At 42.3% G+C, this 24785-nt stretch overlaps 1 long non-coding RNA gene across 1 annotated transcript in view; it reads right to left on the bottom strand.

Moving 5' to 3' along the window:
- Nucleotides 1-5541: 5541 nt before the first annotated feature.
- LOC138405252 (uncharacterized) overlaps nucleotides 5542-24785 on the bottom strand; it is a 64798-nt gene continuing 45554 nt past the window's right edge. Inside the window, exon 3 of the long non-coding RNA XR_011238940.1 lies at nucleotides 5542-5966. This is a non-coding gene — a long non-coding RNA (uncharacterized lncRNA). The remainder of the gene's footprint in view (nucleotides 5967-24785) is intronic.

The following is a 24785-nucleotide window of genomic DNA, read 5'->3' as shown; positions in this document are numbered from 1 at the left end:
ATTGGACATGTATTGTACAGACTTGACACGTAGCTAAGTGAGCAAAGATATAATGTGTTGTCGTCCTTTAGACTTGCTTTTAAAAGACTTGTTAGCCCTGGTTGTCTTCAACGTCTTGAGACAAGGACTTGTCCTCAAAGACCTGACATATAAATTAACATTTGCTTAAAAGTGACTTGAACCTTTCTTAGACTCATCTCAATGGACAACGGACTCGTCTACAGGACTTGTCTTGATAATCTGTGACAAGTTTTGCCCTCGAAGACGGATGAGACCGATGGACTTCAGACATATCTTGGAATTGTTTGTATTAACTTGAGACTTGAGAATGTGACTTCAGCATTGACTCGTCTCACGGGACTCAAGATTTGTTTTGGACAAAGACAAGATGAGCTGAGACGTACTTTGTTGTGACTTTAGCTCAGCACCGACTCTTGGACTTTAGACCGACTTTGATTTGACACTAAGACGTGACGTGGACTTCCCTTCAGAATCTTATCAGGCTGCTCAGTGGGACCAGTTGACTTCTCCCCGAGCAGGCGACTGGTCTGTCACGTCTCCTGGTCGTGTTGGTGAATGTGAAACTGTCCCAGTTTTCTCTTCCGGCTCGTCGTCTTTGTTTACACCTCTGTTACATTCCCTAAATCCTCAGAGTCCCTCAGCTGCCTCTCTGCCTCCTTTGTTCTGTTGTTGTTCCTCGAAGTTTTTGTCACCGCTGCCTGTGGTTTCCTCATGTTTCAGTTGACGCTCTAATCTTCACGCACCCCCGACTGACATGGAAAGTAAACAAACAAACAAAACAAAGCTTCTGGGATTTGTATGTGATCCCAGGTTTAACTGCGTTTCCCTTTGGTCGGATTTAATTTGGTGTGCATGTGTCTCACCGTCTAAATGTACAGAACAGGATTTACAGGCTGCCCCCACATCCATGTAGGTTCTCAGTTTATATAAAGGCTCCACTGTCTCGTCTCAAGGATACATGATTTATTTAAATACACACACTGCAGCGCTGCATAAACCCAGAGACCACCCGGCCCGTGTTATTTCAACACAGGTCTGAGACCTCAAACACCAACACGCTCCACACATGGCACTGACTCAGCAGAACAAACCAGACCAGCACATCCTAAACATCTGGCGTCTGTGACGACAAGGACACCGGAGAGTGAAACAAGAATTTATAGAAATGTTGTTTTTCTTCGTATGAAAATAATAGACATTCAATCAAGTACTTAACAACTTCCTTCTTCACACCTACTTTAGGTTTTTACACCTCTAACATTTATTTATCAGCCGGTTCTTTGCAGATTTGTGTTGTAGATAAAACTTTGCTGTGTGGAAAATACTTGACTTGATGCATTTTTCTGCAGGGATGAGTCTGTCACAAATATTGTCAAGACCGTTTCTAGCCTCCTCTTCACCTGGGTTTGTTCGGGCTGCGATATCATGATGATGCGGACGTAGGGTCAGAGCTCCAGTGTTTCCTGTGCAGGAGAATAACTTGCAGACTTTGGACTTTATAACTTTGCAGAACTTTTACATTTGCCAGAGGGGAAGTGAGACTGAAAAAACCTCATATGTCTGCTTTAACGGTTCACTTTTCTAAAACTATCAATTCAAACAACAAAGTGGGAACCATATTGTGTCGCAGTCACATTCCTGCAGCTGTCTGTCACCTCAGCCTCTCAGTAGAACGGATGTGTTAAAACAAGTCGTGAATGTGGATCCAGACTCCGTGTGGCAGAGCTGCTGTAAACATACAGGTGAGAGACGTGCTGAGGAGTGAAGAGTATTTTTAGAAAATAAATAAAATATATGTATTGGTGTGACTTAATTCGAGTCTGCGATAGCGTCCTAGAGTAAATGACATGTTCCTGTTTTATACAGTTCAGTGTCTGTGTCACTTACAGTGAACACGATTCGCATTCTGTGATGTTTTATGTTGTTTCTGATGTAATTAAAGGGACAAAATGAAACATGGAATCAGCCATGTTGCTATGTCTCTTTAAAAGGTCTGAATTTTCTATTCTGCTCATACTAAAGTTGGGAAAAAGCTGAATACATTACACCCCCTTCCCTTCAACGCTGCGGTACATAGCAAATAACAGGCTACAATTAAACATGTCATTTTTTGACACGGCTAATTGTTACCGAAGTTGGTAGCTTACCTGTGCAAAAGAAAAAAGCTCTGCTGGGCTCACAGCAAATGCTGCACACCACCGTAAAACACAGCTAACTCAAAGTGACATCTTAAATAGTCTCATTTCCTTTCAGCTCCATTTATGCATGAAGCCCCTGAGATATTGTTTATAAGACCTCCCAAAAATATGGATCAACCACACAGCCGCCAGTTTTCTCTCTCGCCTGCATCTCCCCGAGCCCAAATCCCTTTTTTCCCCTTTCAGAGTAACAACATTTGAAATGCTGTCGCTGTCAAGAGTGCTTCAAATGTCATTCTGTGTCACTGCTTAGTCGGGTGTCAGGTGAGAGGAAGTACGAGCAGTAAGAGCAGAGCTACCTGCCAACTCTCAAGTCCTCCTCCTTATACGTTGTTCTACAGCAGAGCCCAAAAATAAACGGATTGCTCTTTGCTTCACGTCTCCAGAGATGTAATTGTTTTGAAATATAACTCTTACTTTAGCGCATGAGCGTGTGACTAATGTGCAGCAATGTGTTTATGAGCGACTCATAAACACATTGTGGACAGACGTTAACGCATGGATGCATGACGGGATCAGAAACTGACCCTGGGACTGATAACAGCTCTTAATCAAACTACGAGAAAGACGCAGAACGAGACTAAAAACCATGACACAGAAAAACCGAAAGGAATAACTGCAAAGAGATGAAGAATGAACACAATGGGACGTCGAGGAGATTCACAACTACTACAAATAAAGGCAAAATGTCAAAACAGTTATGCAAATCAACCATGAAAAGATACAGAAAGATTTCAAGGAGACGCAAAACTAGCCCACAGGAGGTAAAACAACAAGAAAGTGATTCAAAATGAATGAAGAGAGAAGCAAAACAACCACAAAGATGTAAAACTGCCACAAAAAGCAACAGCAGACGTATAAAATGTCGACAAAGAGAAGCAACACATTCACAAAGATGTGGAACAGCTTTATGGAGTTAAACAAATATGAAAGACTTCAGATGTAAAACGACCACGGAGACGTTAATCGACTGTAAAGATTTTCCAAATGACCACAAAGAGACTCAAAATGGCTGCAGAGAGATGTAAAGAGACGGCGCTCAGACGGCGTGCGTCTTCTAACGGTACGCAGAAGATGAGAGATGGTTTCATTCATCTCAAACAGTCTCGTGCACGTGAACAGAGGAAGTGTGTCTGCAGAGCTGCGAGCGAGCCTCCAGCTCTCACCTTGGCTGCTCGCTCTGCAAGCTTCTTTATGCCACTCCTGGGACGCCACCTCCCTCCCCCTACCTCACCCCTGCGCCCTCCCCCTCCTTTGGTCCAGGTCATTAGGAAACTTAACAGAAGTCCCTTGTTCTCTTTGCACTTTCTCTTCATTCTCTTACCTCGAGGCATCAAGGGAAATGAAGGTAATCCACTGATGTTCTGCCAGGTGAGGTGAACAACGGGCGGAATGAAAACTGGAAGGTGGATGCGATTCATCACGAGGCTCCTTTCATTTCGGCGGCAGTACGTCTGGCACAGCTGTTTGAAATGGCACCGCTCGCCTGCAGACTTAGGGGAAGGGCGCTTTATGAAGATGCATGAGTCGCAAAACAGACTATTAAAGTTAGTGAGAGTTCATTAACCTTGTAAAAGTAGGCTCTGGCTGCCATAAAGCGCCATATTTCAGGATTTCGCCCGTCATTTTTTATCATAAGTGCTCTTGGTGGCCTGATAGTTCATTTCACACGTGACAAGCATTAAATGAGACAAAGACAATAGGAGTCTGAGGAGCTAATGACTGATTTTGTGGCCTGTTATCAGGGATGAATTAAACTCGGCACAGTTCGTCTGGTTTTCAGCACTTACCCCCTCAAAGTGTGTTTTTGCCTTTTTCACGCACTCAAACTTAGCAACGCCACAAGCTGAGTCGAAATTAGAAAACACAGAAGGTAATCGCAATCAAGCACGTTGTTGCGAGCCTAACGCGCCTAATCACGGACAACTCAGAGGGGGTCCAGCGCCGAGCATTACGGCACTATTGCTCCATGAGGAAGGGGCTGCGGAGGAAATGGAGGCAATGAGCGAACCAAGATGGCAGCTTTGACTCGGAGACGGAGCGATTATAGTTTCTCTACCATCTGGGTGAGTCATCTGCTCTCTGCCATCACTGTATACCAGGTTCTCATAACCATCATCATTACCATTTACACTGCTGGATGCTCCCCTATGGGCTGACTGCACTTTTGATTTTTATCTTCAGACCATCAATGTCACTGCTGAGAAGAGAAAATGAAAATCATGCTTGGATGCCATGAAAATAAACATGGAGGCTGCAGAGAGTCCCGGAGCTGGTGTGGCTCTTCGTGTGACTATTAGCTTTGTGTAGTTTACAGCCAGTGTTCCTGCCAAAGTATGGGAGGGAAATAATTACTAACTCTGAGCATATGTCCGAGCACGCTTTGCAAAAATATGCACATCAATACGCTTCATTATTTAAAAGTTGAAGGAAAAAAGACAGAGCTTTCTCCGCTAGACGTGTGGGAGATTTTGATCATATGATCATTTTCCCCCGAGGCAAAAGAGCAAATGTGTAATTTAGCAGCAGAATGACGTCTTTTAGCAGCAGGACCCGCACATTCAGCGCAGGGCTTCCTCTCACCAGGCGCCACATCAGCATGAGCTACCAGGAGAGGCAAATGATGGTCAATGTGCCCGAGAGAGGCCGGGCGCGTTAATCGTTCAACCCGGCTCGACTCCCCACCACGCGGCTTCCTGTGGAGACTCCAGAGGTTGGCGTCCTGAGCCGGGCTAAGTCAGCGGGCAGAGGGCCGATAAATACAGACACACACTGGGAGTCATTATAATGGCTCCATGTTTGTGTCCGAGTCTAGTATCTATGTATCATAGCAGTTGTAAAAACTTTTCTTAACAAGGTTAAAAAGTGCTTCACGGGGAAGACAAACCAAAACAGCCATAAAAAGACTGAGGGAGAAATAATAGTAGTCAAATGTCAAGAGTGGATTCAAAGATAAAAATCCAGCAACGTATTAAGAATTCATAAAAGCTTTGTGATGAAGGAACGTTTAGAAAGAGATTTAAATGATGCTACGATGTCGATGATGTTAAACGTATTTCCAGAGTTTTGCACGAAGCCATTAATGCTGTTTAAAATATTCACGGATGTGATTGACAGTAAGTGAAAATGTCTCTTAATGGTTCTCACAAGTCTGAGCCGCAGTTTGACGGGAACACAAAGTCGTCTCCAGCGCTCGACTTCACACTCACTCCCCAACTTCGATACTTCTCGTTATCCAACCGTGTGACGGGGAACTTTTCTTACGAGGCTGCTCTTGTGAGCACATGAGAAAAATAAATAACTTCCAGACACGCTGAGCAAACAACATCAGGAGCGTTTATAATACACACAAGTCCAATCTATTCCCTTAAATCATTTAAAGTTCCTTGTAGTTAATTGACAGCTTGCACATGAGACGCATGTTTGTTTCACTCCTCAGTGCGTTTATGACTCAGATCTCCGCTTACCTTCGCCGAAGCTGGACGCCAGCTCGTTATGCACATCCCTTGCACTCATTTGCGTGAAATCGGAAGATGAGAGAAATTAGTTCCTGTCTCTTTTACCCCCAACCTGCGTCCTCCTCTTCATCTTCCTGTAGGACTGCAGATGCGGTGGGTCCTTTGAGGGCCCATCTGTTGTGCTGTCGTAGCTTTGGCCCAGCCGGCGTCTGACTGGGGGCCAGATGATTAGGCTGCGGTCCAAGGCAATCCGCCCAGGTAAGCCACGGCTCCATCGCCCTGACCGGCCCTATCAAGGAGAGACAGGGGACGGGTGTTAGAGCAAAAGCATCATGCAAAGCCCCGAGTCGAGCTCAAACCAGAGGAGGTTTTACCAGAATATAAACAAGTCAATGACGAGAACAATCTGTGCTCGTTTTCACTTTGAGTTTCCCTGCGATGGCCAAAAGCTAAGATGTCTGACATGGGCCACGTGAAAACATTGGAGAGGAAGCAAAGCTGCCGCAGCCCACTGGGACACGAGCTGCACTTTCTGATCTGTGGCTCTGAACCGCATCTGAAGCTTCTGCAGCTGCGACGAAACCATTCAGCCAAACGAACAAATGAAATTAAAACTTAAAGCAATATTGATGCCCCCCCCCCCCCCCCCCCTTTTTTTTTTTTAAATAGTTTTGCACCATTTTATCAATTTCCTTCCGTGCTGTGACCAACAGAAATATTAGTGACCATAAACCCCATTATTCATCATCACAAGTACTAAACGGCCGAATGACAGCCTGTTTAGAATAACAGATGAAGCGAGTGCACAGAGAATTACTGCGCTCAAGTGACCTTGCTGTGTTCGCGGGCGACAATCCTCCTTTGTGATTGTGGTCGAGTTTCTTTTTCTTCCGTCTTGACTTGAGGAAAAAGGAGTTGATGATAAAAATGATTCCGTTTTTTGTGGCAGAAATAATTTAAAAAGAAATCTCTCATATATTTCCATGTACTCATCAGGAAATGCCTTTATCAAGCTTTTATTATCTATAACGTCCCAATTATCAACTTTATTTATTTAAATGACATTTCCTGAACATTCTGTCCAGCGTGCGTCACCCTCCGACTTCAGACCCTCGGTTTGGGTCTCACATCCAAAATATTCTCTAATGTGCAGTTTTTGTGAAGCTGCGCAGGATGACAGGACAGATCTTCAAAATCAGGAATGACAGGATTTCAAAAAAAAAAAAAAAAAGAAAAAGACAAAGACATGTCAAAATGTGGTGTTTTCAGTTTCCTGACAAGTGACCTCCTGTGGCTGAGCCGATAATGACTGAAGATTGTCGTGAACAAAGGCAGAAGCAGCGGAGAGTTGTCACATGAAACCTTGGGAGGAGAATGTCTGGGTTGGTGGGCAGAAAAACACATTTCGCATCAATTCAAAGTATTTCTGAGCAAGTCTGATTTTACAGGAAAAGACATTTGAACAAAATACAAGTCGATAAACTTTGTGTCTCGGGCGATTTACTGCGAATGAAAGAAAATGTTGTTTTTTTTTGGTCAGAAATAAGAAGGTTTGACTCAACAGTATATAAAGATGGATGAAAAGCCATTACATCTCCATCACCCCCTGGTGGCTGGTTGCAATATGGACCATAAACTCCGCCCTCGCCATGTTAGAAGAGGGAACGTGGACCGAAACTTAAAAGTCAAAATAGACGTTAACGAAAAAGAGGACTTTGTGTAACCTGACGTTCTCGTCACAGTTGGAAAACATTCACAGTAATGTTGATTGAATAATTACATTTATCCACGGATTCCTTTCTGGGGATCTCTACCTGCCGCTTGGGACATATCGTCCCTCTGTTCTGCACTTCGCCCTCAGATCTCCACAGGAGACCCCCAAATACATCCCTCCCCCGGCAGCCTTCGACGTCCTCCTCTCCACGTGGAGCAGCAGCTTCAGATTGAGGTCCTTTCGGATCACCAAGCTCCTCCAGGAGTCGTGGAGAGAAACCTAATTTCAGCCAATTGTGTCCTCGATCCCATTCCATCATTCAGCGACCATCGGAGAGGGTCAGGACGAGGAGCGTCTACTGGAGAGCGGCTCAGTTTTACAGCTCGACTCGCTCTTTAGTGCAGAGACAAGAGACGCGAGAGACCGGTGATTAATTTCACGATCCCCTGACTTCATTTGTGAGTAAGACCATGAAATGTCTGAACTCCACATGGAGCGATTAGTTACACTCACCAGATTTAGAAAAGTGTCGTGTTTGCCAGAAGAGTCCCAGGGTGCCGCTATTTTTAGTGCTGACTCGTCTAAAGCGCCGTTCGGTTTCAAATGTGCAATGATGATTTTTAAATGAGAAGAGAAATGTGACAACGCTGGAATTCTTACGAAGACTTCAGACTCTGATTGGGTGAAACAACTTTAACAGCAATTTGAATCAATCAAGAAGTTTTATACTTTTAGGTTCGTTGACCTTTTGCCAAACTTTTCCTCAAAATCATTCAAAACCTATCTATCGTTAATTTTTTTTATAGAATGAACCGTGGCCCAGACCAAACCTGGATATTTTTCTTATCTCAAGTTTCGACAGGAACAAATGTCTCTCATCCTTATTTGTTGTCACAGAACTTGTTTTAATTGATGCTGCTGCCAGCGTGCTTCAGTTTACCTCTATCATGTTCTTGTTGATACTCGCATCCAACCAAATCAGAGAATCGATAATGTTTTATCCTGCAGCTTTTCTGGAGGTGGCGCACCGAACATAACCACGATACAAACACGACTGAGATCATCTCCTGCAGTTAGTTATCGATTCTGGAGACGGATGATATCTCACTGATCCAGTAAATCTTCTGGTTCCTCTCCTGTCATTGATTAAACGCCTTAAAAACTCACCTCTGATCCTGAACCTCACACAACTGGTTTTAAATCTACACTTTTGGAATATGCAACTCGATCCCACAAGACTCCGCGCTTTGCTTTGCAGTAACACTTTTTCTCTTCATTTTAAATGAGCTGTGGAGAAAAGCGTGCGTGTTAAACTTTGACCTCAACAGACGCAGCTAATGATATGATTGAAATGATCCTGGTGTCTCCGGAGATGCTGCTGACCTCAGACTCGACAGTTAATTTGTGGACACGTGTTGTGTAACTGCACGCACAGAACACAGGACCCTGCGGCGAGCGTTCTGGTCAACACGGCTTTTAAATTGAAAAAGGTTGCGCATCGTTAGCGAGAGATATTATTTCTTAATTGAGGGTCAAATTTAATTGGATGTTTCACTTCATGTTCCTGAACTAAAATTTGGATTTCCACACATGTGGCAGTACATCAGGGCATTGCATGTCAAACCATGGGGCTACGTTCATTTAAACTTGGCCTGGGCGGAGACGTCTGCTGCTGAAAAACTGAAATGTCCCGTATTACATTATTATATAAAACCTACATGGAGATATCTGAAGCTGAAACATCTACAGGCCAGTTTAAGGACAAACTTGAAATTTAACAGATTAAATAAAAAATGTCTCTAAATTCTTTCTGACTTCTCTGTTTGTGGTTTTCAACCTCAATTCCATTTGTTCCAAGTGCCGACAACAAATCCCAACAACAAAAACATGGTTTTTCTCAACAATTTAGATAAAGATTTGGGCTATTTTGTTCCCACGACGTGTTTTCATTCAGACTGGAGGAAAATGTCCACAATTCACACTCATATGTTATTTTGCGATGCTTGTCTATCTGTGTCTGCAGATTTCGATTGCAACACATATCTCTAAAGGCCGTTTGTTCGAAATACGTTTTCTTTCTCGTAAATCTGCTCGTACACGGACCAGACTTTTATTCCTGTCAATAATTTGACGCAGCTCACAGAAGTGCGTGTTCATATATATTTTATAGCCTGATTTATACAACATTAAATTCCTAAAAACAGAAGAAATGTTTGACAGTATATTATGATTTATGGAGATTAATAAATCTGCCCAAAATGTCAACAAAATGAAACAAGCACTTTAACCTTTAATCTTTAGATTTCTGTTCTGTAAATGTATGAAAGTACTTAATATTTAATATGTATATTTAATAATGCAGCATTTACTTTTTAAAAGTAAAAAAGGTGATGTGAGTATTTAACTGGAAAGGTTTTATGGTGACATTAACCTTTAAGAGACGATTCTTGATTCGAACCACTGAGCAAAACAGAGTAAGAAGCAGATTTAGTGTTTTTTTAATAATTCAGATATATATCAGGCTTTAGGTATTTTAACTATGAAAAACAATATTGTTAAAGTTATTCATTTTTAAATGATGACAAAGAGAAGATCACTCCAGAGCATCTACCACCACCAAGGCTCAACTCCTGCAGATGCTTCTGCTGTCGCTTCAACACCAAATAAACCAAACGGATCAATACCACCAACCTGCTGAAGGTTCACTAGATGTCGCCGTAGTGGAAACTGCCTCAATCTCACCAACGCAGCAGCACGACTGTTTACCTTCCAGCTGCCAGTGGTTGTTTATAATGTGCACTTATTGAAAGAAGAAGAATGTTGAATGAACGCGCCCGTGTTAAAACCCTGGAACTTCATATTCTCCACGCTCTCCTGTGGACGAGGGTGCATGTGATGCACAGCCACAGATTATGTGTGAATCACAGATTGCCACCTTAGTCTTCTCCCTTTAGCTCAGGCACATATTTACTGTCACATAATGCAAACAATAATTCACGGGTAAATATCTTGGTTTACAGTGATTTCCGGAGCATTTTATCTTTTCTTATCTGAGTATGGAGGGGGTGGAATATCTTTTGCGGATTTTCTCGGCGGCTGCTGTGCATGTAGAAAGTGCGATCGTTTCCATTATTCCCCCTGAATGCACCGTCTCTCCTCTGTGACCTGATTTGGCACCACCCCTGTGGAATAGGGCCCTGAACACAAAGATGGAGATGCTCGTGCTTCGGAGGTTCTCTTTGTTAAGCCTCTGGGAGCCTGATTTAAAGGAGAAAAGGAAGCGTTCCACGAGGAGCGAGGCTCCTGTTTTCATTGGACTTATTGCAAAGCTTAAGCTGCGAGCAGAGCCTGGGGGGGAGGGGAGCTGAGGAGGTCAGGCTGATCAATACGCAGATTTCCACACTAAACATGTTGAATATGTATGGACGAGCTCTGATTCCCTCTTTATTCTCCTGGTGAGGGACACGTTTGATTCCCGGCTCCCTGAGTGTTTGAAATGACTCGATTTAGAAAAGAGATATGTGCACCAGGGAGAGAGAACAATAAGATTTGAACACCCACATCACATGACATCACCAAGACATTCTTTACGGTAGCTCATATTGTTTGACATTCAAGAAATGTAAGTCATTCTTCCACCAAGGCCCTGAGCGTCCTTATCCATATACAGAATATCCAACACACACGTCTTGAAACCTGAGCTCAGACAAACTTCATTGTCACAACTTTACAAACTGAAACTCTTTCGCTCGCTGAGGTTGAGTCGTGTTTATTGTTAAAGATCTTTAGAGGAGAAAATTCCACATAGTTCAACACAAAAGACGACCAAAGTCCATCCATCAACTCGTTTTCAATACCACTCATCAAACTGTGATGCTAGCACGGAGAGCTGGAGTCAGGCTCAGGGGACACTGGGCCAGAACATCACAGGAGCAACACACAAAGACGAACAACCATTCACGTCGAGACACCGGTCACACTCCAACCACCATCTCTTTACCACGACGCTGCCACTGCTCTGCTTTACACATTGACTTTGACCTTTTCACACCTAAATCTAATAAATGAATCTGCGTCACATCTACATTTGAACCAAGTTTAATAAACTCAGAGTTCTAAGCTTCAACACGACCCTGCTCCTGCTCTGCCGTACGTGTCACAGTTTTAGGATTTGCTGGAATAGTCAGAGGTATTAAAACTAGATATTTGACTCTAGGCCTCAGGATTAAATGGTAACACTGTGCAGTACTTTTATCCAAAGCATTTTACAACTTGTTCCCATGAAAAGACGTCGGAGATCTATGATCCACGATGTCGACTGTAGCAGACGTTCCACAACCTGAACTTGCGGAGGTGCAAAAGAGATTTGTGTCATTTCGTGTGAGCAGACGGTTAAACTCAAGAACAAATGATATCAGGATATAACAAAAATACTGGGACGGGGTTTCAAAAATCCAAAAGTGCACGCTCGTGTAATTATGAATTCAAAGTGAAAACTCCTCCTTGGCTGTCTGATCCCCGGAGACGACTTCTCTCTTGACATTTAAAAAACAATCAACCTGTGGGAAACTTTCAAAATATCACTGGATTTAAAAAGAAAATACCCCGGAGCTCTTGCGGCGCTGTGCGCAGTGCACCCTTCATTCTGCAAGTCTTTTGTCATTTTCATATCCCTCCGACTGCGCCTCAGGCTTTCTAATAATTGAATTAATTATATTGACATTGTTGAGTGTCCTCCTCTAATTGTAATCGGATCGCTGGGACGATAAGAGCGTCTGTCAGGCTCTGAGTCAGAGCTGCTCACCTAGAACCCATCTGGTCTCTTTCTGCCATGTATGAATGGCTGCAGACGAGTCCAGCAGTGTCACATGAAATTGAATTATTTGAAAAGCAATTCCTGCTGTGTACTTGTTTGCAGAATGAGCAGCAGTATTGTATGAACTCACCATGACCCATGAGTCTATTTACAACAGTATCCCACTTGTTATTCTTATATCCATCTCTTATGGAAAAGCACCACCATATGCTGTATCACGCCATACTGGAGGAAACAAAGCCTCTGCAAATAACCTGACAACTGCTCCCCCAGTTTCAGGAGATACTGTTTGACCTATGTCAACAAACGTGGACGAGAACATATCGTACATTTGTTAATGAATCTCAGAGCGGTTTGCAGTTCTAACCTCTGCACTCGCCACCTTTAATTGCTGAGTGTCTTCGTCCCTGGGTTTATTATTCAGTTTTATCATCATCTACAAGATTTGTAAGTACAAATTGACGCTCTATGGTAACTGAAAATACATTTCACAAAGTCTTATGGCGCCGAACCTGCACGAGTTAAACAGGGGGAGAAGATCCACCAACAGTCTTTTTACCTTCATTTCAGTGGACATCTGTAAATTTCCAAACACCAGAAGTGTAGAAAGTTTTATCACCTGTCACCAGGTTAGAGATTTGTCAGCAGGGGGTCGCCAAAAGGAATCCGATTAATTCCACTCCCTGTAACTTTAGCTAAGTATGACGGACTTATCTGCACTTCTTTACATAACTTCTGAACTTTAATAATCACATCAGTTAGCGGGTGTGTTGATCTTCACATCGATCTCATTGATCAAAGAATAACTCTAACACACGTGCATGGGCTTGATTTAGAACCGCAGGAATTGAATGGCAGGATATTTGGTATTTAAGAACCCATGACGATCGGGAGTCATGGCAACCCTCTCATCTTTTCACGCCAGGTGTCTCCTCCGCACTCTCTGACACCTTCCAGCTCATGAGACGTTTTCACACATCTGGTCTTTTCTGAAAAGTTTGAAAGTGAAGCCCTCAGTCCATCCAACAGAACCATTCTCTAAAACAGAATCTCATCATGGTTGGCGTGAATACATTTTGAGATTCATTCGTCTGAATCTGGTCCAGAGGTGAACGCCTCCGACGTTCAGCCACAGGGCAGCTGCTTGTTTGTGGGAGACAAAGTGTCGGAGTGCATCATGTCCGAGGGGATAAATCAGACACCCACTGTAATGGCCTGTAATTAGAGAGCTGATGAGTAGAACTAATGACCCAATAAATGATCCCGCTCTCATATCTCATTGTCTTTGGAACAAGACCGGAGAGGGAGATAGGGGACGAGCGGCGTAGCTGGACGAGGATGAGGACACCCCACCCATGCTCGCTTCAGGGTTGCTCCCGCTGTTATATTTAATATCATTTTTCGTGCAGGAGGAAGCTCTCGTGACAAAGATCCTCACGGACGGAAGATTTCGCCAGAGCTTCCCCTCTCTGTTCAGCAGACAGTGCTGCAGGCCACCGGGTAATAGGTGGCTAGGAGCACATCAGATGGGGAATAACAGCGGCGATTATCTTCTCTACCTCCTTGAAGTAATAGATGAAAGCCTCATCGTCATGTAATAGGCTACTTAAGTCTGTCAAGGCGGTAGAAATTTTTGCCCTGTTCTTATTTGCCTGGCGTCTCTCTCCCCCTATTTTGTGGTTAAATACACTTTGTCTGAATGCCCCTGATGAATAGCACGGGGCCTTTCTCTCTGCCTCTTCCCTGACATGATAATAAAAGACCACACAGTCGATGTGCTTTTAGTTCCCTTCGGGCTAAATCCCCGCAATCACGAGTAATTTAAGATATGACACATCCAGGCAGTAAAGAGCAGTCTGGCCAGGCAGGAATAATCACACTGTTATCCATACTTTGACATCATTAATGAGGCGGGAAGAAAGGGAAGAGAGGGACAAACCCAGAGGTGAGGAGGAGCCGAGTGAGGCGGTTAAATGGACTTGTTTTTCCGGGAGATCGTGCAGCTGATGTTCTCCTCAGCAGGAGACGTCGTTCAGCGGTTTTGGAAGGTTAGCTGTTAGCAGCGAGCGATGACACCTTTCTGCATCTCAGCAGCATTGATCTGAGAGAGTGAGGTCTTGTTAGAAGCTCACTTCTAATGTCTGCCGACGCCTCAAAGTTGGGGTTTAATTTGCATCGAGCACTCGTATGGTAATCCTACGGCACCTGCTGTATCTTTGCATAATCCTGCATAAAATCTCGATCTTGCTCTTTCACGAGACGCAGACACGTGCTTTAATGTTCTTATTGGGAAGACAAGCCGAACGTGTCAGAACCAACTTTGCAGAGCGGATGAAACTATCTAAATGCAAATAAACAGCCGAATCGTGTCACAATCGATTCAGAGTTTATCGTGCTGCTGCGAGGCATTTTGTTTTACATCAGACATCCTCCTTTGCTTGATCACATCCTGTTCCTCCATCATTGCTATTTTCTTTTTTTCTTCGGAGAGCCAGGCTTGGACATTATTTGTTATGCCCTCTTCGTCTCGCAGACAATCCTGACGACGAGGCGAAGTTAGAACCAGGGGGAATCTGGTCCATCTCTTCTTAAATACACATTTAATCTGATGGATCCTCTGTAGCTCTGCTTGATTTTATCTATTTGAGTTGACTCCCTGACACTGAAGCTCTTTGGGCAGAGGAGGTAGTTTTTTCTTTAGCTGTGCTCGATTGCTGCTTCAATAAAACTGAATATAGCCCAAAGCAGCAGTTTGCAGGTTCTAAATCTTTTGCGCTTTTTATGAGAATTGAAATAATTACATTATTTTACACTGGAAAAAATAAAATTCAGAGCCTGATAGATATTGTGTTGACGATAACGATGTGCAGATATAAGCCTGTAACAGATGGATCGGTATCTGTAACAATGCAGAAAAAAGATCTGGATAAATGGTGGTCCAGTCATTTTTTTCCCCCACTCTTGAACATGGAGCTATTGCGGAGGTGGCGCTCTCCAATCTGCTTTGTACCAAACTTTTCTCAGTAATGAGTGTAGTTTATCTGAAGCTTTCCTCGTGTCGTCTCTCAGGATTAGTTCAGACTCTCTGAAGCACCATTTGATTTGCTAACTGATCTAAAGACAGTGTTTTCCAGTGTTGCGTTGGCTGCACAGAACTCAGCTGGTGCTCGTGTGAAAAACAGTATTTGTACATATATTTATTTATTTATCAGAGCATCTGTGAAAAGAGGAGAGAAAAAAAAAAAAGTTTAAAAAGGGCGCAGCACGTTCAGACAGCGGGGAGAGAAAAATGAAGGCACTCATCTGAAATGGTGGAGAAACTAATGTAACTGGCAGCGTGTTGTTATTGTGCACGGAGAAGCTTTTCCTCACAATGGCCTCCCGCATGTGGCCGAGGGAGCTCATCAGTAGAAAGTGAAAGCATTAATTACCCGAGTAAAAATAAAAAAACTCAACCTGCGTGTGAGGTAAAAGATTTCAGAGCTTATCAGGGAGAGAGCAGTTTTATGTACGGTAACGTATTTAAAAAACATTATTTTCTAACTAGTTGATAAGATGATATGATTCCAAAATGTTTAATGGCGTCTCCTTGTTTATTTCATCGACATTATCGTTTAACAATGCAGCAATGAAATCTCTTGTTCCGCTGCTGAGGGGCATTTTTCAGATTTCCGGACTTTATGGTTCGTATTTGATTTCTACTTCTTGCTGCCTTCAGCCTATTGATTCGAGTTGAATTGATTTTGCAGTGTTTTTCATTAAATTCAGGATTTCCTCAATGAAGTCTGGTTGGAGAGGATCTAAAAACACTGTAGGTATGTTTTAATAATTGTTGTGGAAGTTCCTCCAAACAGAGGCAAACAACAATAGCATTAACCCCCTGCTACAATTGCAGTGTGAAATAAAGTGTGCAGCTGCCGAGTAGTTCCAGGTCTGTGCTCTGGTTTCAACAGGCACCTGCAAATATCACGCTGCAGCAGACAGACAGCTCCAGTCGAGGGGTTTACGATGGTGACAGATCTCAGAGAACATTCTGCTTTTACGCGTGTATCCAAGTGGAGCGCTGCCGAAGAGAAGCGGAACAAACGCTCCGCCACTTTCTTTTGTCCATGTTAGAAAATGGAATATTAATTAAAATTCATGTACAGTCCGCCTCCCCGAGGACACATCCATGTATTACTCCATCAGCTCTTGATGCAGCTGTTGTCCACACTGCTCCGGAGTTTTAGAGCTAAAACACAGTAGATTGGAAAAACTGTTTGTCCTGTTTAAATTAGAAAACTCTGTGTTTTACTTTGGACGAGAACAGCGATGACGTAGAATAATTTCCTGGTTGGGTCTTTTCCGGTCACGGTGTAGCCTTTGCTGATTCGTCAGGCTCATATCACATGACCTCCATCTGGAGGAAAACAACCGGCATTAGCCTCGGCTGCCAGTGTGGAATTCTAAAACCCTTTAATACGCCAATCCAAGAAGTTAAACTTTTTTTTTTTTTCCATCTTACAGAGCTTTTTTCTTTTTTAAGTTTTGAAAACTTTTCTCTTTAGGCCAGTGTGCAGCAGAGGTGATAGCGGCAGATTAGACTCAAATGCAGCTTCATAAACTTTCCCAACTTCAAACAATAAAATTCTCCACAGTGCTGAATTATCTCCAAATTTAAAGGCCATTTTATGGGTCGAAGTCTCCAAGAGCAACCAGCTCCATTATCCGTCCCCTTACCGAGCCCATAGAGAGGCTCTATCACTTTCCCTTTTCATGTCACAGATATACCATCATCAACAGGCACTAAAATAAAGAAAGAAGTCTGTGCCGAGAGCATAACTCACCTCGACTTACTGTCACAAGCAGACTAGCATAAAAGCCTTGTTAGCATCTGTGCCAGTGCCCATTAAGCTATACTATTCTGTGAGTGCAATTAGGAGCGTTAAATTCACTTAGTGGGCGGCTTGTTATCTTAATGTCTGTGATATTCCCTGCCTTGAAAAGAGATCAGACAAAACCTGCAACACCGCTCTGCAGCACGAGTATAGAAAATAATGGAACCTGTAATTGTGATTAAACCCTGAGTTTATAGACGGATATCAGGGTGTGAGGGAGTGGGGGAGTCTGAGGGACGTAATGAAACGAACCCACCAGTGGAGCGTGAACATGACGAGGAACAGTGGGCGAGCGGCGAGCAGGAGGCTGCAGCGAGGGGTTCAAAACAGATCAATCTTACAGCACGCTGAGAATCAAGAAGATCGGACATGATACGACTTCATGACACAAAGTGAAAGAGAGAGAGAGAGAAATGCCACGGGAGAAAAAAGAGAGCCGAACGCTGAGTTCCTGCCGACATTAAGAAAAAGAGCTGCATCACGACTGCAGATGAGCGTTTACCGCTTTATTAGAAGTCATTTCCAGAAAACACATATCACACGTCCATTCAGGTGCAATGGGGTCGTCGGAACATCGGACTGAAACAACCTCCTCCCTTACTGTGTCGTAGCTCGGGGAAAAGATTTTTGTGTGAACGGCCTGAATAAGCTACTTTTGTTTGATATTTGAAAAGTTACCGAAGTTGCAAGCGAAGCCAGACACGGTCCAAACTGTGTGGAGCTGAATCAATTGTGTTTGTGTTATTCTCGGCTTTTATTTAGAAGTAATAGAGGCCTCGCAGCACTGCTGAAAATATCTCAGACTTGGAATTACAACTCGGTTTCTGTCTCATTTGCTCCTAACTGTCGTCGCACGGAACTTCTCTTCAACTTGTTTTTTTTTTCACTTTCAGCAACAAAGGACTCGTTTTATGTAGATTTGTTATGAGTTCAGCAGCAGTTGCATCACTGCAGTCGTGTCAGAAACATTCCACCACTCGCTGAATTCATCCAAATGTGACCCAGAATTTAAATTAATTTTAGTAGCAGTTGGTGTCTTGCAGCACATTTAACTAAATGCCACGCTGTGTTTGAATCTGTCTTATTGAAATACACCCAGTGAGTCTTGGTGAAATTCTAATCTATATGTTCAGAGCAAAGACACCAGCTTACATATATTCTGTTAATAGTCACCTAATGGGAGCGACGCTGCCCACATACTGTAGCTCCCGCTACTCTGAAACTCTATTTAAGGTTTATACACAATGAATTACTCTTAATGTGAAACATGTGCACAAATCCAATTTACAGTGAATTAACAGAGAGCCAGGGAACAGCTGATAATGACAGAGTGGAATGTATTAGTGAGTCACATTAACCAGCAGCTGAAGTGATGAAAATCAGTAGCGTTAAAAAAATACACACAACCTTTACTTGAGTATTTCAGTACACAAAAACACTTACCCTTTTATAAATAATCTAAATCTGTAGCGTAGCTCTCAGTAGCATGAAAGTATATTTTAATGAGAATAAAATGGAAATAATGCGTGAATATACAAAAGTGAACTATATCATATGTTTTTACCAACTTCATCCAAAAATAACAAGTTTTAGGTATTTTAGTTTTGCATATTTTCAGCTTTGTATTGAACGTTTGTGTTGGATGTCTACGATGGTTCTCCACTGTTTGGTGTTTGTTTGGTTTGGGTCTCATGTGCAGTTAGATGGACGGCAACGCATTGTTCTCCAGACATTCGTAAATTACACGTGATTTATTCATTTTTCTTTATTCCAAGGTTCCCTTTTAATTCTAAATACACATAAAACATGTCAAATTGGAAATACAGGCCGGTGTTTGATATGCTCCAAGTCTTCAGACACTGAAGAAGGTATCGTAACTTCTGGCTCGTATGTAGCGACAGTATGAACAGAAACCAGAGACTAAATGAAAAAAAGGAGAAATTAATGCTGATAAAGTTGTTAAATAATCCGTGAGACAGTCGCCTTCAGATAAAACAGAAGAGTAGAAGCCTGAAGAATCAAAGGAGCGTTCAGCAGCCGGAGGTCTCACCCGCTCTCCAGTGAGTTTGAGGCAGAAATCAGGCTTTAGTGGCCGCCTGTGTCCTCCCAATCCCAGTAATCAAAGCTGGGTAAATTACAATGACTCAGGAGGTAAGCGGTTTTGAAAGCTCGCCACGGATCAAATGGGGCAATCTTGATTCAAGCCAACTACAAAATTAACCAACCGGTTCGACTTGTTTTTTCTTCTTCTCCTTCCAGAGAGAAACGCAATTTACTTTCACCCCACGTGCGCAGGGAGGTCGCTCAGACGCTGTGATCAATTGATAATAGGGATCTGGGCCAAACAGGATGGAAGGTTTATTATTGTAATTCCTTTACAGCTGCCCTAAAGTTTAAAGTCGCATGGATTTATTTGCGGAGAGAATTAGCGTATTGATTACATACATGATTAAATGTTAAACACTTAAAATGAGGAGTTCTGGGAATTAGAATAAGAATTGGAAACATATTTCATGATGCCATCTGAATCCGTCAGAGCTGATATGATTTTAATTACTTTGCGTTGTTGTTGCATATGAGATAAATTGCAAAATCAGAGCACGCTGCACTGGAAGTTAGTTATTTTATAATGTGTAGTTCTGTAGACGGTGGTAATGACAACAAAGCAGCAACATTTTATCTTCCAGTTCCCACATGATTAACAAACTTTGTTTTAATTTCTACTCGTCACTGTCGCGTCCTCAAGGCTCTTTTTTTTTTAAATGGTATAATGTGTTGCGGAGCTTCATCGTTCTCTTTTGTTTGCTTAAAATCTGATCAGTGACGAACAGGAACAAAGTGTCCGCACCCTCGTTACGTCTGCAGAGAAAAGTTAACGCTGACAAAAGATTGAATTCAATCAATCGGAAATCGGTTTCAATGCTACCACACAAACTCAAGCTCCCAGATATTTTGGTTGAATTTCTGTTCGAGGGGCAGTGGAGACACGTCTTGATCTGTATGTCAGGTCTCGGCACTCGGCAGTGAAGTCTGCCGCTCAGGTGTCAGAGGGGCTGAACCATTAATTGCAGGTCAAACGATCCCTGAGCTTGACGCTGAACCCCCAAATTGTTTCCAGCGTGTGAGTGTGGACTGAAGAATGTGAGGTTCTCGTGACAAAAGAGCCGCCAAACGAGCGCCATGCTTTGTGATGGAACGGATTGGCTCCAGCACTGATGTTGGGTGATAAGGTTTGTCTGTGTGGCAGTTCAGAGTAGGAGGACGGGACTGAGACCAAACTTCTCTCTTCAGAACCTGTTGTGAGACTGTTGTGTTTCCAAAAGTACATAAAAGTGTATGAATTCATTTGTGGCCTCGTAGTTGAGCCAGAACAATGTGTCCGTTATCTGATAATCTGGCATTGATTTGTTTTTCGTTTACAGAGGTGAAGACGATTATTTGAAAGAAGAAGTAATGTTCATTTATGTTTATGTTTAAAACTCTCATTCCAGCCATGTTTATTTGTTTTCTATGTATTTCTATGTTTAGTTATTTATGGTTAAATTGTAAAACATCAAGCCTCATTTCCAATATTTTGTCATTTGGGTTGGATAACGACATCTTCAAGACTTTCAGAGCAGCAGTCACAATGAAACCGGCTGCTGGACAACATCTATTTGCACTATTTCTGCAGTGGACGCATTTTGTCTGATAGATACACATCTCCACTTCCCTAAGATCTCACAGCACGGTGCCAACATCAGATACGAGGCTCTGGGAATCTGTGACAGTGTGTCACAGTGTAAATATCAGGAGGGAAATGTCTCCTGAAGTCAGAGAAAGTCTCACAAAGACTGATATCGACTCAACACTGCACCTTCTGATGGGTTCAACACAGACGCTCACATACTCGAACAGCCGGGGCTGGTAGAAGCACTGCGGGTTAGAGTGAGTGTTTTCTTGTGTTTAAAACTTTAAAACGTCGTAAGGCACTTTTGATGAAGGAGAAATTGATTAGAAAACCTTTCTGGCAACAGCAGAATGAAATGAAACTGATTATAAAAACATTTAAAAGATACAGCCCGAGTCTGAAGGTACAGTTAAAACACTCATTATTTTAGTAGTGCCCTTCTTGGCCAGACTCTTTAACTGTGCAGCTCAGACTACTTTAAGGACATTGAGATATTTTATATGCCTATAAGGAGTGTAATTAATATTCCCATGAGACGGGTCCAAGTGTCTCTATAACCTATGCTATAAATAATGGGACAAAAATAGAAGCAAAGCTTATAAATCATTAAAAATATTCTGTGTTTCAAATTAATTCTCATTATTACCAACTTTTTTATTAAAGTAAAATATGTACCGCTAATATTGTGCCACATTGTCCTCCAGCCACTCAATCTTTAAATAACACGAGACAGAAAAGATGCTGGAAGAAATGACGGCCGCACATTATTCTATTTCTAAGTCGCCTGAAATTACTCACACTCGGCAAAATGAGGGTGAAATTGGGTGGATGACAGTGAACAGGCAGGAATCAGCGAGATGCAAAACAACTAATGAATGACGGTTGTCATTTTGAATGGATTCAGAGGGAACAGAAAATGAACAGCTCGCCGCATCTTCTCCTCTGACGGAGCACGAGTTTCAAACTGCCAGGTCAGAAACCAGGCCGCTCTGCTCTCGAAGAAATTACATTGCCTTGCCCCAAAGTCGTCTCTCTGATATTAAGTGCAGCTCAAAATTACATGAGAATGAGACTTGGCCTCTGCAGCAGATGACGACTTGATGCAGCGTTTTGCGATTCTCGCCCCGATTAGTTTGGCATTGATTTTTAAATCACTCTTGCAAATATGATTTGAGATGGAGTTCATGTGGTTTCACCAGTCAGCGTTCAGGGGCCTGACTTCTTAACTGAGTTAGCGGCGTGCGCTCAATGGAGAGGTTCTGCAGTGCTGCTCGGGGCTGTGTGTCAGGATGACATCATACATGGGGGCGGGGGGGGGGGCTGTCGTCCTTTCATACTTAAAGTTGAATCATTTTTCTTCTGGCTGCACTTTTCACGTACTTTCTCCGCACTTCAAAGAGTTTGAATATTCCCGTTTCACTCTCGTAATGAATTTGTTTTATGGAACGTAACAGTGTTGTAGTTACTGAGAGTTCAGGAATTAAGGTTTGTACTTCACTTGAGGTTTAATGTCTGTACTTTAAAACTCATTTACACGTCTATTTCACTGTGCTCGCTACGCTCATCTGACTTTTTGGAAGGTTTGGATTTGGAAAGCACGCGCACATTTTAAAATGAGAAACATCCAACGTGTGCAGAGCTATTTGAAGTACAAGGTAAATATGCAGACAACTATTTCCATACGGCTCAACAACCAACATAACCAATAGTCATCTTACAAACTTGTCTGCTGTCGACTTTGTGTCTAGTTCCTTTGACTGGGAGCATATCGACATATTTTTAAATGTTTGGTCTGATAATGAAGTTGAAGTGAAAAACATTTTCTGCAAATATTTTTAGTTTTTTCAAAAAGGCAACACGATTTCTTTTTCCCTGTGACTGAGCTTGTTTTTGTTCTGTACCAAAACCAACTTAGAGGATCAATGTGTGAATATTCCATGTATGAAATCTGCACAGACAACTGACAAAGCCTTCAAGAGCATCTTTCCACCGGAGGGGGTAGAAAGTAAAATCTCGATAAGTACTATTCAACACCTCAGAGCCACCGTGTGACCCTCTCAACTGCAATTACGCTCTGTGAGCATCACGGCGAAGACATGAGGCTTGTTGTTCATCCTCCACCATCTTTGTTAATTACCCCTCGTCTTCGTTTTCCCTTTCTGAGGAGGCTCCCATCTCTCCTCAAGATGAGCAGAGGAAGGTGTGCGCCTTGAATTGGTCAATTATTCCTCACATTATTCAACTTTCAAGTGCAGTCAACTCGGGAAGAAAAGAGGGAACTTGAACTGACGAGAGCGCGGCTGCTTGTTTTATGTTATTTTGGTTTCACTCCAAGTTGAAGACGTCAGGATGCACAGTGATTAAATGGCTCTTTGACTGTTTTAGTTCAGCAGTATTTCAAAATATCACTAAGTGCAACACAAAATGTTTCGTGGTGCAGCTGAAGGTGGTGAGAGTCGTACGAAGACACCGTCCTCAAAGTTAATGAGACTTTTTCACAGTTTGTGAAAGTTCAGCTGGAGCCGTTTTAATTAAAACCGAAAATAGTCAAATGGCACCAAACTGTTTATCTTGACAGCAGTGAAAGGAAACGTGCATTACGTCTCAATTTGCTTATTTTAAATTTTAAACTTGATCAGTATTTGTCCCGCGCAGACATTACACACAATGACAATGACAAAAAAACGCTCACATGCTTCACACTGAATGTAAGAAAAACATGTCACACGTTTCCTTTGTTTGAAAGAATTAAAAAAGAGCCTGAACCTATAATTGCTTCATATGAAATATAAAACATAGCAGGCGTTTCACTCTAACCTCAGCTGTCCATCCACTCCATATATAAGGGCAGGACACTTCTCCAGGTTATTAATAAGTAAAATTTAAATATTTCTCGTTAACATATATAGGAAATGTCATTTAAAAAAATGCCCAGGGCTTCTATTCTGATTTACACTTTAAACGTTGAATGCAAAACGTTTCTTCAGTGTGATAAATAATGAGGTGGAGTGTTTTAACGTATGAAATTAAAACTCACATGTTTGTTGGGAATAATCTTGCAGTTGAAGATTCAGACACGAGTAAATCTACTAGGAAGCTAAACCAAATATTTAAAATGTTATAAAGTCTTATAAAAACTCTAAGGGAGTTCAGGATCCTCATTTTTCCAGATCAGCTCTAAAATGTAATGTCTTCTCGCTTGGTTCACACCCCGCCCTCGAAAAAAACTATTCATGGAAATAGGTTCATTAGTTGTTGAGTAATCCTGCAGAGACTCAGACAAACAACAGCAATTAAAGCATAACCTCCTTCGCGGAGGTAAAATTTGAATGTGTTGTGTTCGTCAGTTCATTTAATAATTCAGTATTTTATATATATATAAGTTTTATAGAACCACAAGTACAGACAGAAAGTTGTGGGGAAACTTTTGTCTCACAGTTCCTGTAGCAGCCATCATTGTTTACAGCAGATTCTAGGCTCATATGTATTTTTCCCACCGTTTGTGCAGCCTACACCTGCTGACATTTCTACTGCACCTGCCTTTTATAAACCACTAATTAAAACTCAGGACCAGTGAAAACAGCTAAAACACAAACTCTCAGCTCTTTACTGGAACATTTTGGGAAACACAGCAACTGTAGGAGGTAAATGTCAGCTAAAAAAACAAAGAACGACTTTTATTAATCTGAGAGAGAAAATACATTCCTGCCAAATAAAACACAGAGTTGCTATCATCAGCAGTTATAGAACCTTAGTTCATAGTTTCTTTGCTTCACGTATTAGTTATGAAAATGGCTCATGTAGAACGTGACCTGTGTGGTATTTGTTTTTTCTCGATCTAGCCCTCTGATCTGATTCTGTGTCTTTGTGCTAATTAGATATTAGCGCGGGCACATTTCCACCTGTTGCGAGCTGCTCGCCGTGTTTCATACATACATGATGGCTTTATCATGAAAATGTCCTTTCAACCCCCCGTGGAGAAGTAATTTTACTAATGAGCCTCTGGCTGAATTATAATTGACAGCTGCCAA

Source organism: Paralichthys olivaceus, chromosome 17 (assembly GCF_024713975.1).
Source record: "Paralichthys olivaceus isolate ysfri-2021 chromosome 17, ASM2471397v2, whole genome shotgun sequence".
Classification (NCBI taxonomy): Eukaryota; Metazoa; Chordata; class Actinopteri; order Pleuronectiformes; family Paralichthyidae; genus Paralichthys; species Paralichthys olivaceus.
This window is presented reverse-complemented; position numbering and strand designations above follow the sequence as displayed.